The 12,930-nt window shown below is 45.5% G+C and overlaps 1 long non-coding RNA gene across 3 annotated transcripts; it reads right to left on the bottom strand.

Moving 5' to 3' along the window:
- Positions 1 to 1,154: 1,154 nt before the first annotated feature.
- Positions 1,155 to 12,793, bottom strand: LOC132218908 (uncharacterized). Of its 3 annotated transcripts, none has more exons than XR_009449317.1 (4): positions 12,102 to 12,793; positions 8,753 to 8,862; positions 7,620 to 7,713; positions 1,155 to 2,147 (listed from the first exon to the last, which is right to left on the bottom strand). It is a non-coding gene; the product is annotated as an uncharacterized LOC132218908 (long non-coding RNA). The 3 variants fall into 3 exon arrangements; XR_009449318.1 differs by lacking the exon at positions 8,753 to 8,862 and having other exon boundaries at positions 1,159 to 2,147; positions 12,102 to 12,324; positions 12,592 to 12,793; XR_009449316.1 differs by lacking the exon at positions 8,753 to 8,862 and having other exon boundaries at positions 1,159 to 2,147.
- Between the last annotated feature and the right edge of the window lie 137 nt (positions 12,794 to 12,930).

Raw genomic sequence — 12,930 nt, 5'->3', positions numbered from 1 at the left:
TATGGTAATGACTATGTATGGTGCCAGATGGGTATTGGATTTATTAAGTATCATAAGTTATGTGGGTTTCTATTCACTGAGTTGTACACCTGAAGCTAATATATTGTATGTCAACTGTAATTTAAAAATAAAAATTATTTATTTATTTATTTATTTATTTTTTAAATATATTTTATTGATTTTTTACAGAGAGGAAGGGGAGAGAGATAGAGAGTTAGAAACATCGATCAGCTGCCTCTTGCACATCTCCTACTGGGGATGTGCCCGCAACCCAGGTACATGCCCTTGACCGGAATCGAACCTGGGACCTTTCAGTCCGCAGGCCGACGCTCTATCCACTGAGCCAAACCGGTTTCGGCTAAAAATAAAAATTATTTAAAAAAATAACTTAAAAATTAAATGTTCTGGAAATCTGTTGCACAATAATGTGAACATACTTAACACAGTTCATTAGAACTATATACTTAAAAACAGTTAAAATGGTAACTTTTTAAACTTCAATTAAGACATAAAAATGTGCCCTGGCCAGGTGGCTCAGTTGGTTGGAGCATTGTCCATACACCAAAAGGTGTGGGTTCAATTCCTGGTCAGGGCACATACCTAGGTTTCAGGTTCAATCCCCAGGTGGGGTGCATACAGGAGGCAACTGATTGATATTCTCTCTCACATCAATGTTTCTCTCTTTCTTTCTCCCCCTTTCTCTCTCTCTACAATCAATAAAAACATATCCTCAGGTGAGGATTAAAATATATTTCCTGTACACAAACATAAATATATAAAAATACAAATGTATATGTGCATTATTGGGTGTAAGAAGGCCTGAATACTGCTCCAAGACTGACCTGTGTGACCTTGGGCAAGGCACTCTTAGGAACTCAGGTCCTCTTTGCAAAATGGGAGGGTGGAAGAGGCGATAAAAACACCAGTGTCAGCGTCAGGCAGACAGATGTGACAGTGCTGGGTGAGTAACTGAGTGCCCTGCAAATATCAGATGGGGTCACCATCTCAAATTGTGGTTTCTGTGGTTACTCAATAAATCTTAGATTAAAAAAAGAAAGAAAGGAAGGAAGGAAGAAAGGAAGGAAGAAAGGGAGAGGAGAGAGGTGAGGAGAGGAGAGGAGAGGAGAAGAGAGGAGAGGAGAGCCAAGGTCTGTCTGTGTTAGGTGCCAGAACCTTGCAGAGGGAAAAAACAGGAACTTGCTCTTGAACTGAGAACAGGCTAGTGAATAAAAAGAAAACGGAACTAGAAAAAAAACAAACACAAAAAACTTGCAATATAATGTGGTAAGGGTCAATCTAACATATGCTGGATTCAAATACGCACAACTTAACTTCCCCATAAGAGGACGAAGGTTGGGTATATATCGTTTGGGTAAATCAAAGTTCTCCAATTAGTTAGCAGACGCAAGTTTAAAGCTCCAGACGATCTTTTACGGGTGTTTAGTACAAAAATGGGGGGGCAAAGTGTGTGTGTGTAGTTTTGTCCACAGCCTTTTGCTTAGACCCATTTTTGTTATTGATATTTTAATTCAACAATTTCTTAATGTATTAATTTTCCAATAGAATGTAATTAAATCAATTCCTGTTTAACCAAAAGAAACCCAGAATAGTTAGAACAGGGAGCCAGCCCCTGCTGGCTGGAATGCAGACTGCAAGGAGCAAGCCCAGGATGCTGGGATTAGGGGAGATCCATCCATATACTGTTTACACAATTATGCCTCCATAAAGACCATGCACAGCCAAGTTATTTAGTCTTCTATAATTAAGCTTTCTTTCTTTCTTTTTCAGTTTATTAAAAAAATCAAATTTTTAGAATTATTAATAACAAATTGGTTTTTATTTGTTTAGTTTTCCATGTCCCTATAATGAATTTATTCTCCACTATCACCCAAAGTGTACATGTTTCCTCTATTCATCTCATTTTATTTCTTGGGGACATCCATTCTGGTGCCTTCTGTCCTCCTGCCCCAATCCTGACTGATCACTCTCTAGGCCAGGCGTCTGTCACCCTAGGATTTCCCGTGGTCATCATCTTGGGGATTCTCTCCCATTTCTCACCTATGTTGAATATCCTGTCTCTAGGACCACATGTCTTCCTGATTCTTGGTTTATTCTCTCGTTTTGTGCACCACATCTCCAGTAGTTTCCTGAGAAAGGATAGATGGGCAGGAAGTAAAATTTTCAAGATTTCATATACTTTAAAAAAAAAAGATTTCAGACATCTGAAAATGTGCTTACTTTAGTGAATTCACAATTTGGCTAATTCCTAAAATTATAGGTAATAATTTGAAAGCATTCCTCCACTGTCTTTCAGTATGGCTGAGGAGCATGGTACCACTCTGACCTTTGCTCTTTTTTATGTGACCTGTGTTTTCTCTCTGGAAGATTTTTAGTAACTTCCCTCTATGTACTCACTGATCTGTTTTTTTTAAAAAATATATTTTATTGATTTTTTACAGAGAAGAAGGGAGAGGGATAGAAAGTCAGATCGATCAGCTGCCTCCTGCACGCCCCCCAGTGGGGACGTGCCTGCAACCAAGGTACATGCCCTTGACCGGAATTGAACCCAGGACCCTTGAGTCTGCAGGCCGACGCTCTATCCACTGAGCCAAACTGGTTCGGCACTGATCTGAAATTCATTTGTTTTTCATCTATTATGTGGGCCTCTCATTCTGGAGATGATTTCAGTTTGGAGATGATTTCTTTTTTTCAAATGTTTTTATTGATTTCAAAGAGGAAGGGAGAGGGATAGAAACATCAACGATGAGAGAGAATCATTGATCAGCTAGTTCCTGCACACACACCCCTCGCCCCCAACTGGGATCAAGCCCACAACCAGGGCATGTGCCTTGACCGGGAATCAAACCATGACCTCCTGGTTCATAGGTCAATGCTCAACCACTGAGCCACCGTGGCTGTGGCTGGGTCTGAGATTATTTCTTGAATTATTCCTTCAGTGATGGCCTTCCCTTCAATTTTCTATTTCTCTAGAACTCTCCTTAGTTAAATGTTAGACCTCCTAGGCTACCTCTAGCTTTAAAAAATATTTTAATGCCTATTTTTCAGGGTGCTTTTTTTTTTTTTTTAGGATATTTAATTTTATCTTCCAACCCTTTGAAGTTAGTGGTTATCATATTTTATTTAAAAATTTTTTTTTAGCCCTAGCCAGTTTGGCTCAGTAGATAGAGCATCAGCCTGCGGACTGAAGGGTCCTGGGTTCAATTCCAGTCAAGGGCACATGCCCGGGTTGGGGGCTCCATCCCCAATAGGGGGCATGCAGGAGGCAGCCAATCAATGATTCTCTCTCATCATTGATGTTTCTCTCCCTCTCCCTTCCTCTCAGAAATCAATAAAAATATATTAAAAAAATTTTTTTACACAAGCAATAGAATGGTGAAGGCCTAGGGCAGGGGATGCAGGCAGACTATACGGGGTCAAAAAAAGCGGGGGGGAGAGCCCTGGTTTGTGACACTTGATCAATTTCTGTGGTGTAAATACTCCCACCTTGGCCAATTTTGAGCTACTAATGTGATGTCACTAAATGCAGATTTGAGAAATGTACATAACTGATTCTCCCAGCTGGTACCAGGACACTAGCCAGCTTTAGTACACCACTCCAGAAAGGAACAAAAGTGATTAAGATGTTCTGTTCTACATCTTGATTGTTGGTGGTAGCATGGGTTTATACATTTGTCGAAATGTATCAAACTGTATCCTTACATGTTTGATACATTTTTTTAAAAAATATATTTTATTGATTTTTTACAGAGAGGAAGGGAGAGAGATAGAGAGTTAGAAACATCGATGAGAGAGAAACATCGATCAGCTGCCTCCTGCACACTCCCCACTGGGGATGTGCCCGCAACCCAGGTACATGCCCTTGACCGGAATCGAACCTGGGACCTTTCAGTCTGCAGGCCGACGCTCTCTCCACTGAGCCAAACCGGTTTCGGCTGATACATTTTTTGAAGTATAACTTATATGCAATAAACAATTGATTATAATGTTTCAGATACAATATTAGCAACAACCAAAATGCCCAATAAAGGACTGGTTATGTTAGTTTTACAGACTATGATGCATCCACTGAAACAATTCAGGAGATTTTTGCAAAATGCTTTGCTCTATTCTGTCAAAAAGGAAATTTCATTTTTTACCATGTGTCTGCCTATGCAAATTCTGTCGACCAATGGAGAATGTCTGACTTATTTTACAAATTGAGTTTTGTTCTTTGTATTTAAAAGTAGCAAGATGGTTGAGCCCAGATTCTGCAGCTGGACTGCCTGGTTAGGGTTCAAATCCCAGTGTTACTCCCCAGCGAGGTGACTGGCGCAACTAACCTAACCTCTTTGAACTTTAGCTTCTTGCCTCTAAAAAGGGCACAAGAATAGTACCTATCTCATAGAGTTGTTGTGAGGATTAAATGAGTTAATAAATGTAAAGAGCTTAGAACAGTACAAAGAGTGTGAGCTTTACAAATAATAGCAATGATTTTCACGAGGCAATGGTACTGTTTGGACAACAAAAATGCTCACTCTGTGCTATGCATTTTAGGGGACACAGAATTTATAAGACAAGGCCTCTGACTTCAAGGAGCTATTGCAGTGGTTCTCATCTGCTCCTTTTTTTGATTAATCCTCACTGGAGGATATTTTTTCCATTGATTTTGAGAGAGAGTGGAAGGGGCAGAGTGCGGGAGAGAAACACATCAGTGGGAGAGACGCACTGATTGGTTGCCTCCCGCACGTGCCTTGGTTGAAAATCAAACCTGAGACCCTCCTGTGCTTGGGCTGATGCTATACCACTGACCCCCACCAGCCAGGGTGAACTAGAGACATTTTTTTTTGTCAGGAGAGGGGTTTGCTACTGGCATCTAGTGGGTAGAAGCCAGGGATGTTGCTATAAAGAATCCTGCAATGTACAAGACAGGCCCCAAAAACAAATTATTTGGTCCAAAATATCAGTAGCACCAAGGCTGAGAAACCCTGAGCTATAGTCTATGGGGATAAAAGATGTGTGCGCACACAGATGTGAAATAACAGAAAAAAATATGTATTAGTGTCTGTCCCCAGTTCCTAGCACAGAGCTCCTAAAACCCGTAGTTTCCTAAGTGGTAAGAACGCTAGGGGCCTCTCTCGATGTAATATTTGGTGTGTTTTTGTTTGTTTTGTTTTTAAATTTCAGAGAGGAAGGAAGAGAAAAATATCAATGATGAGAGAAAATCATTGATTGGCTGCCTCCTGCATGCCCCCTACTGGGGACCGAGCCCACAGCTTGGGCATGTGCCCTTGCCTGGAACTGAACCCGGGACCCTTCCGTCCGCAAGCTGACACTCTACCCGCTGAGCCAAACAGGCGAGGGCTAATATTTGGTCTTGGACTCCATCGCTGACACAGGCTCCTAAAACCCCTGTACATCCCATACAATAAGAGCACGAGGAGCATGTTCTGTTCTGAGGCGACTTCGGGGGGTAGTGGATGTGGGCTGGTCACCGGCAAGACCGAGCCGTAGTGAGAAGCTGAAATTTTCGGCCTGCCGCATCCAACTTCTCTAGAGAGCGGAGAGGGCCTGGAAAATGAGTTAATAACTGCTCGTGCCTACAAGAGGAAGCGCCCATAAAAATTCCAACAGCAGGGAGTTCGGGGAGCTTCCTGTGGATGAACACAGCCATGAGCTGCGAGGACGGTGCACCCCAACTTCACAGGGACAGAAGCTCCTGTGCTAGGGACCATCCCAGATCTCACCCTCAGTAACTCTTCACCTGGCTGTTCATCTGTATCTTTTATATCTTTAACTAGGGGCCCGGTGCACGAAATTCATGCACTGGGTGTGTGTGTGGGGGGGAGTGTCCCTCAGCCCAGCCTGCCCCCTCTCACATACTGGGAGCCCTCAGGCGTTGACCCCCATCACCCTCCAATCGCAGGATCGGCCCCTTGCCCAGGCCTGACGCCTCTGGCCTAGGCGTCCGGCCCGGGCAGCGGGGACCCGCAGCTGCAGTGGCCCTGCGATCGTGGGCTCCGCTTTAGGCCCAGGCAAGGGGCCCCTAGCTCCCGGGACTGCCAGCTTCGACCGTGCCCAGCTCCCATCGCTGGCTCCACCCCTACTTCCTGCTATCACTGGCCAGGGCGGCAAAGGCACCTGATTCTCTGATCATGGCTGGGGGGCAGGGCAAAGGCGGCCCCAGGGCTGCCTTTGCCCTGCCCCCCAGGTCTTAGCTCCCCCCTGGGTTTCCGATCACTGTCAGAGGCAGGGGGCTTCTTCCTGCTTTCCCTTTCACCTCCCTGCATTGTGCCTACATATGCAAATTAACCGCCATCTTGTTGGCAGTTAACTGCCAATCTTAGTTGGCAGTTAATTTGCATATAGCCCTGATTAGCCAATGAAACGGGTAGCTCGTACGCCAATTACCATTTTTCTCTTTTATTAGTGTTGATAACCTGGTAAATGTAGGTAACTGCTTCCGAGTTCTGTGAGCCGCTGTAGCAGAACCCAAGGAAGGGGTCAAAGGGACATCTCATTTATAGCCAAGTCAGACAGAGGTTGTGGGTAACCTGGGGGCCCACTACTTGTGATGCGCATCTGAAGTGGGGGGCAGTCTCAGGGGACTGAGCCCTTAACCTGTGGAATCTGAGGCTATTTCCAGGTAGTGTCAGAATTGAGTAAAATTTGGACACCCACCTGGGGTCAGAGAATTGTTTGATGGGGGAAAACCCCACACATTCTGGTGTCAGAGGTGTTGAGTGTAGAAGGTGTGAGAATAATGGAGACATACAAGAGCTGGGTTTTCCCCAAAATGACAAAGCAGATAATGGAAACTGAGTACGTATTCAGTTAAATAAAGAAAAAAAGAACTGAAATAGAGAAGAGCCCTGGCCTGAATAGAGGATTCCCTGCTACACCTGGCCAGGAAAACAGGCCTTCGGGAGCTTTAGGTTTGGTGACCCAGTGGGCATACTTCAATAACTTTCCCATTTTAGTTTATTCTATTGGCACTTTTTAAAAAAAGGTTAAGCCAAAGTTAAAAGGTTTTTTTCTGCATTGCTCTGTGTGAAATGCCTTCCAGAGCCAGTTCAAATATTTAGTTCATCCCTATTTCTTAATGCAACCGGATAGAGTTGAACCAATTTAAAATTCTTAAAAGTACATTTTGAGGAGGGATGACAAAAATGTTACAAGGTAAATACCTTGGTTTTCATTTAAATTTGAAATTTGTTGGGAAAAATATACCAATTACTTTAATGGTGGATATAATTTGGCATTACAGGTGATTTCTGCTTAACTCTTGATGCTTTTCAAAACTTTGCCAGTGAGAAGCATGTATTACTTTGATAATCATAAAAAGAACAAAGAGAGAGGATAAAAGAGGACTGAATTAATGAAAGGAGAAAGTGGCTCAGGGTGCCTGGTCTGTCTCCAAGCTCTTTGGTAAACACGGGAGGGGCAGGAGTAAGACTCATTAAATAATTTGCTCCACCTCCCTCACCTCTCTCAGAGGCCCTGCTAGCTTAGAATTCAGGAGGCTTTCATCTCTATGCTCTGACATTATTCCTTCTATCTATGCTCCCATACTCAGTCCCTTTCTGCTTTGGGGAGGAGGATACAATATAAAGAATCATCACCTGAGTTCAGGAAATGGTTCATAGAGGTTTGGTTGTGCCGGTGCTGCAGGGTCCTGGCCATTACATCCTTCAAACATTCTCCCTATCCCTTTTCCTGGATTAAAAAAAATAATAATAATTAAACATTTTCTTCTGATCAATAACTACCTGTTTATTGATCATTCCATGTCATATCTGAAATGCCCTAGAGGGTGAGGGAAACAGTAAGTTATTGTAGTTGAATGAGCAAATTAACAAGAGTACTCTAAAAAAATTTTTTTATTGATTTCAGAGAGAGAAAGGGAAAGGGAGAAATAGAAACATCAATGATGAGAGAGAATCACTGATTGGCTGCCTCCTGCACACCCCTCCCCCTGGGGATCGAGCCCACAACCCGGGCATGTGCCCTGACTGGAAATCGAACCGTGACCACCTGATTCATAGGTTGACACTCAACTACTGAGCCACACTGGCCAGGCAAGAGTCCATTCTTGAAGACAGAGGACAAGGAAGAAACTCCAGGCAGGGGATATGATCTGGCTGGACAGACCGGACCACAGGTACAAGTGGAACACTGGGAAAGAAGGCAAACTTATAAAGTGCCTTTAACAAAGCTAGACGGTCACCTCTCACTGGTCACGAGGACATGCTGCAAGCTTAGTTATAGATACTTCTTCCATTTAACAAATCTGTGAGCACCTACTATGTGTGAGGCACAATGTTAAGCACCAAATAACACAGACAAGATCCTTGCTCTCATGGAACTTGCATTCGGCTATGGGGAGACAGCAAAAAAAAAAAAAAAAGGTAATTTCAAGTACTGAGAGATGCTCTGCAGATAATCAAATAGGGTCCTGTCATGGAGTAGCTGTGGGAATTACCTTAGATAGGTTGGTCAGGAAAGGCCTTACAAAGTGACATCTGAATCTGAGATAGGAATAATGGGAGAAACAGCAAATACCAATGTCCTCAGACTCACAAATCATGGAGTGTCCAAGGAACAGAAAGGCTAGAGCTTAGTGAGCAAAGGGAAGAGACCGGGAAAACTAGAGAATTCTTTTACAATAATGGTCTTTCTGCTTACGGGAGTTGAAGACGAAGAGCATTCTGTGAATGTTCTCTCTTGCACTCAGTCCTCCAAAAGTCATAGTCACCTCCCATTCTTCCTAATCGCAAATGAGGCCAAGGAGGTCAGCCTTGCTCAGGAAGAAACAGCCTCAGGTTTAGTCTTCCCCACTGGAGGGGCGTGGTCGGGGACATCACCCTGGGAGGGAAAACACAGCTGATCACGAATTCACTTGCTGAATATACTGGGAGCACCTCCTGGCACAAGAAACTTGCACCAAGCACCTCAGAGAGGCTCCCGGTTTTGCTCAGGCAACCCGTTTCACAGATCCAGACCCAGAAGGTTAAGGAACTTGCTCAGGATCATACAGCAGGAAGTAGCAGAGTAAGAGTGGAACTCAGGCCCAAACCGGTTTGGCTCAGTGGATAGAGCGTCGGCCTGCGGACTGAAGGGTCCCCGGTTCGATTCCGGTCAAGGGCATGTACCTTGGTTGTGGGCACATCCCCAGTTGGGGGTGTGCAGGAGGCAGCTGATCAATGTTTCTCTCTTATCAGACGAGATCGGGCGCGTTCAGGGTGGTATGGCCGTAGACAATGTTTCTCTCTTATCGATGTTTCTAACTCTCTATCCTTCTCCCTTCCTCTCTGTAAAAAATCAATAGAATATATTAAAAAAAAATAAAAGAGTGAAACTCAGTTTTTCTCTTTCTTAATTTCATAGTTTTTTGTTCACCAGACATGAATATTCCTGACATTCAAAAAGTTAGAGAATAACAAATCAAAATCCATGTACTCCATAGAGAGGTTAAGAGATGAAATTTGAGCCTATCTGGTGTGGCTCAGTGGTTGACTGTCAATCTATGAACCAGGAGGTCAAGGTTCGATTCCCCATCAGGGCACAGGCCCGGGTTGTGGGCTCAATCCCTAGTACGGGGTGTGAAGGAGGAAGCCGATCAATATTTCTCTCATCATTGATGTTTCTATCTCCCTCTCCCTTCCTCCCTGAAATTAATAAAAATATATTTTTTAAAAAAGAAAAAGAAATACAACTTGAAGCCTCCTACGTACCTCTCCTCACTCTGCTAAACAATGGTCTCTGATTCCTTCCACTTGGGAGATACTGCAAATAGCATCCTAATAGGTACCAGTGCACTTCCCTCTTCTTCCAGTCACCGAGTTCAATTAACTCTGATATCTATTTCCACTATTCTTCCTACCCTTCTCCTTCCTACAAGAATCATTTCTGATCTGGATTATTACAATGGCCTCCTAAATGGTCTCCCTGCATCTACTCTTCCCCCTTTCCAGGCTATTCTTCATATTACAACCACTATCCTTTTTTTAAAATACATTTTTATTGATTTCAGGGAGGGAGAGGGAGAGATAGAAACATCAATGATGAGAATCATTGATTGGCTGCCTCCTGCACGCCCCTACATATGCCCTTGACAGGAATCAAACCTGGGACCCTTCAGTCCATAGGCCGACGCTCTATCGACTGAGCCAAACCGGGGCTGTGGTTGGCAAACTGCGGCTCGCAAGCCACATGCGGCTCTTTGGCCCCTTGAGTGTGGCTCTTCCACAAAATACGTGCGGGCGCCACGTACAGTGCGATTGAAACTTTGTGGCCCATGCGCAGAAGTTGGTATTTTGTGGAAGAGCCACACTCAAGGGGCCAAAGAGACGCATGTGGCTCGCGAGCCGCAGTTTGCCGACCACTGGGCCGCTAGGGCAACCGCTATCCTTCTTAAAACCTTTCAACAGCTGCTCTTTGCTCTTAGGACATAGACAAAACCACTTGAGTGGCATGCAAGGTTTCAGGTGGCCTTTTCCCTATTCAACACCCTAGCTTTATCTCAACCCCTAGTTCTGCTTTCGCGGCCCCGCCTTCTTGCAGTTCCTTATAATCTCCGAGCACTCTCCTACCTCGGCCTCTGTACATACTGTTCCTTTCTGCTCCACCTGAATAACTCTCTTCCCTTTCTCAGTTAAGTTTTTCTTGAGTCCCCTGACTGTAGCATTCCTTGGTATCTGTTACGTTGACATTTATTTGTGAGATTAGCTTCTCGAATCAGCCAGGGACCAAGAACTACTTGCTTAGTCCAAAATACATGCTAAATAGAGAATAGTCAATGTGTATGTAACATATGTAACACGCCAGGCTGTGTTCTTAGCACTTAACATCTATTAACTCACATAAGAACGCCCAGAAGCCTTTTGAGGTAGGTAAATTAGCATTTTATATATAAGCGAACTAAGTCACACAAGCTGGGACGTGGCCGAGATGGGCTGGGATGAACCCAGGTGGTCAGTGCCTAGAGGGTGTGTGCACTCACTCACTGCGGTGCCTCCCGAGCACCTGCTGAACGCAGGAGTGTGTGAGTTAGACAGGACTGGACAGCAGCACCAGTAACCTCAACTGGACTAAAATTATTTCTCTCGGATCTTATGTTTGACTGGAACTTTGCTGCAAAACATTTATCTCCCCAGCGTATTATTCCAGTGACTTTAAAAATCCATTTGCCTTCACTGGTATTATCACGACTGATGTTGAGCAGAGGCGGCGGCTTGGCAAACCGCGGCGAGGGGTGCAGGAGAAAGTTGTCCTGGAGACAAAATTGTGGATCCCTTGGCGTCTGGGTCATCTACATAAGGCCAATTCAAAGATTTTCATGGGCGTCACCTCCCTAAACCTTCACTGATTACTAACGAAGTTACACACACGGGGTAGTCCTCCCTCAGTTAACAGATGAAGCAAAAGGCTGGGGTGAGAACTGCGAAGCCATCGGAAATCACCTAGTCACAGCACGGGGTGAGGAAAGCGGTCCAGTTCTGCTTCAGAAGGGCAGTGATTCTCTCTGGCCGAGAAAGAACTTTTCCTCCTCTTTTCTTGATTAAAGGTAGCTGGCCCACCTTCCCTAATTATGAGATGGCACCTCAGTGAGGACAGAGTTCCTCCTAGTTTCCTCAGTATGGCCAGAGTAGAGCAATGTATTCCACAAGTTCAAGCTCATGATCAAGAGTTCTATAAACGGCCTGCATCCAATGAACCCTAAAGCAATATGGTGAAAAATGTAACAATTCAGACAATTCTTCACGTGCAGCCCATGTAACAATATCAGGGGAAGTAAAAAAAAAAAACCCCAAAAAACTGCACATTTCCTTTATGTGCATTTTACTAAGGAAGGCTTTCATTATTAGTTCCTTCCAGAGCTTAGAACTAAAAAAAAAAAAAAAAAAAAAAAAAAGGCTAAGAACCGCGATTCTTTCTGCACCTTCAGGTGCAGGATGAAACATTTCTATTCCTTTAAGTACCTGGTACATGTGGGTGGAGATCTAAGAGGAATTCGAATACCCACCCATGTGAGTTAGAGCTTGTAACAGCACCGGCCTCAAATCCTATAAATAGGTCTAAGGGAAGTGATGATCAGTATTCACCTCCTCGAAGGGGGAAGCTGGGTGCAAGGCCAAGGGCAGTCCGGAGCGCGGGGGTCCAGGCCCGAGCAGGCCACTAACCAGCTGTGTAACCTTGCGCCGGTGGCATACCCTCTCTGGACTTCCGTTTCCACATCTGCAAACTGGAAGTTGAACCGCGTGGTCTTCAAGGTCCTGCCCTGCCGCGAGCCCGCTGCCAAGGAGGCCCAGCCATTAAAGCAGCTTCCTGTGGGCGCGGTGCAAGCCTTTAACGCCCTCCACCCCCCGCCCCCAACCCCCCGCTCAAGCCCGCGAAACCCTCAACACGCCCCTCCGAGGGACGGCGCTTCCCCAACCGCAGCCGGGACACGGCTCCGCCCCTTCCCGGGGGCGTCCCATCCTGCCCCGCGCCGGGCTCCTGAAGCGGCGGGGCACCTCCCGCCTTTCCGAGGCCCCGACCCCGAACTCTTCTCCCCAATTCTCCCGGGCGCCCTGGCCTATCAACGTCTAGTACCCCAGCCAATCATGCGGGCCCGGAGTCTTGCCCGAGGTCCCCTCTCCTCTCAGCGCTCAGCCGGTCTGAGACCGAGGCCTTTACCAAGCCCGCCCAATCAGCACCCAGCTCTCTCCTGCGCTCGGCCAATCCACGCACCCCATTCCGCTGCCCGCCCAACCAACCCGGGACTTGAAAGCAGCGGGCGAATGGATGCCGGGCGGCCCTTCAACGCAAACTGCCTGGCCAATAGGGGGCTCCGCATGGCCACGGCAGCAGCCAATCGACGCGGAGCGCGGTGCCGCCGCGGAGAGGTCCGGCCCGAATATCCCTCCGCCTTCCTCCCTCCCTCCATCTCGC

This window comes from Myotis daubentonii, chromosome 16, assembly GCF_963259705.1.
Source record: "Myotis daubentonii chromosome 16, mMyoDau2.1, whole genome shotgun sequence".
Classification (NCBI taxonomy): domain Eukaryota; kingdom Metazoa; phylum Chordata; class Mammalia; order Chiroptera; family Vespertilionidae; genus Myotis; species Myotis daubentonii.
This window is presented reverse-complemented; position numbering and strand designations above follow the sequence as displayed.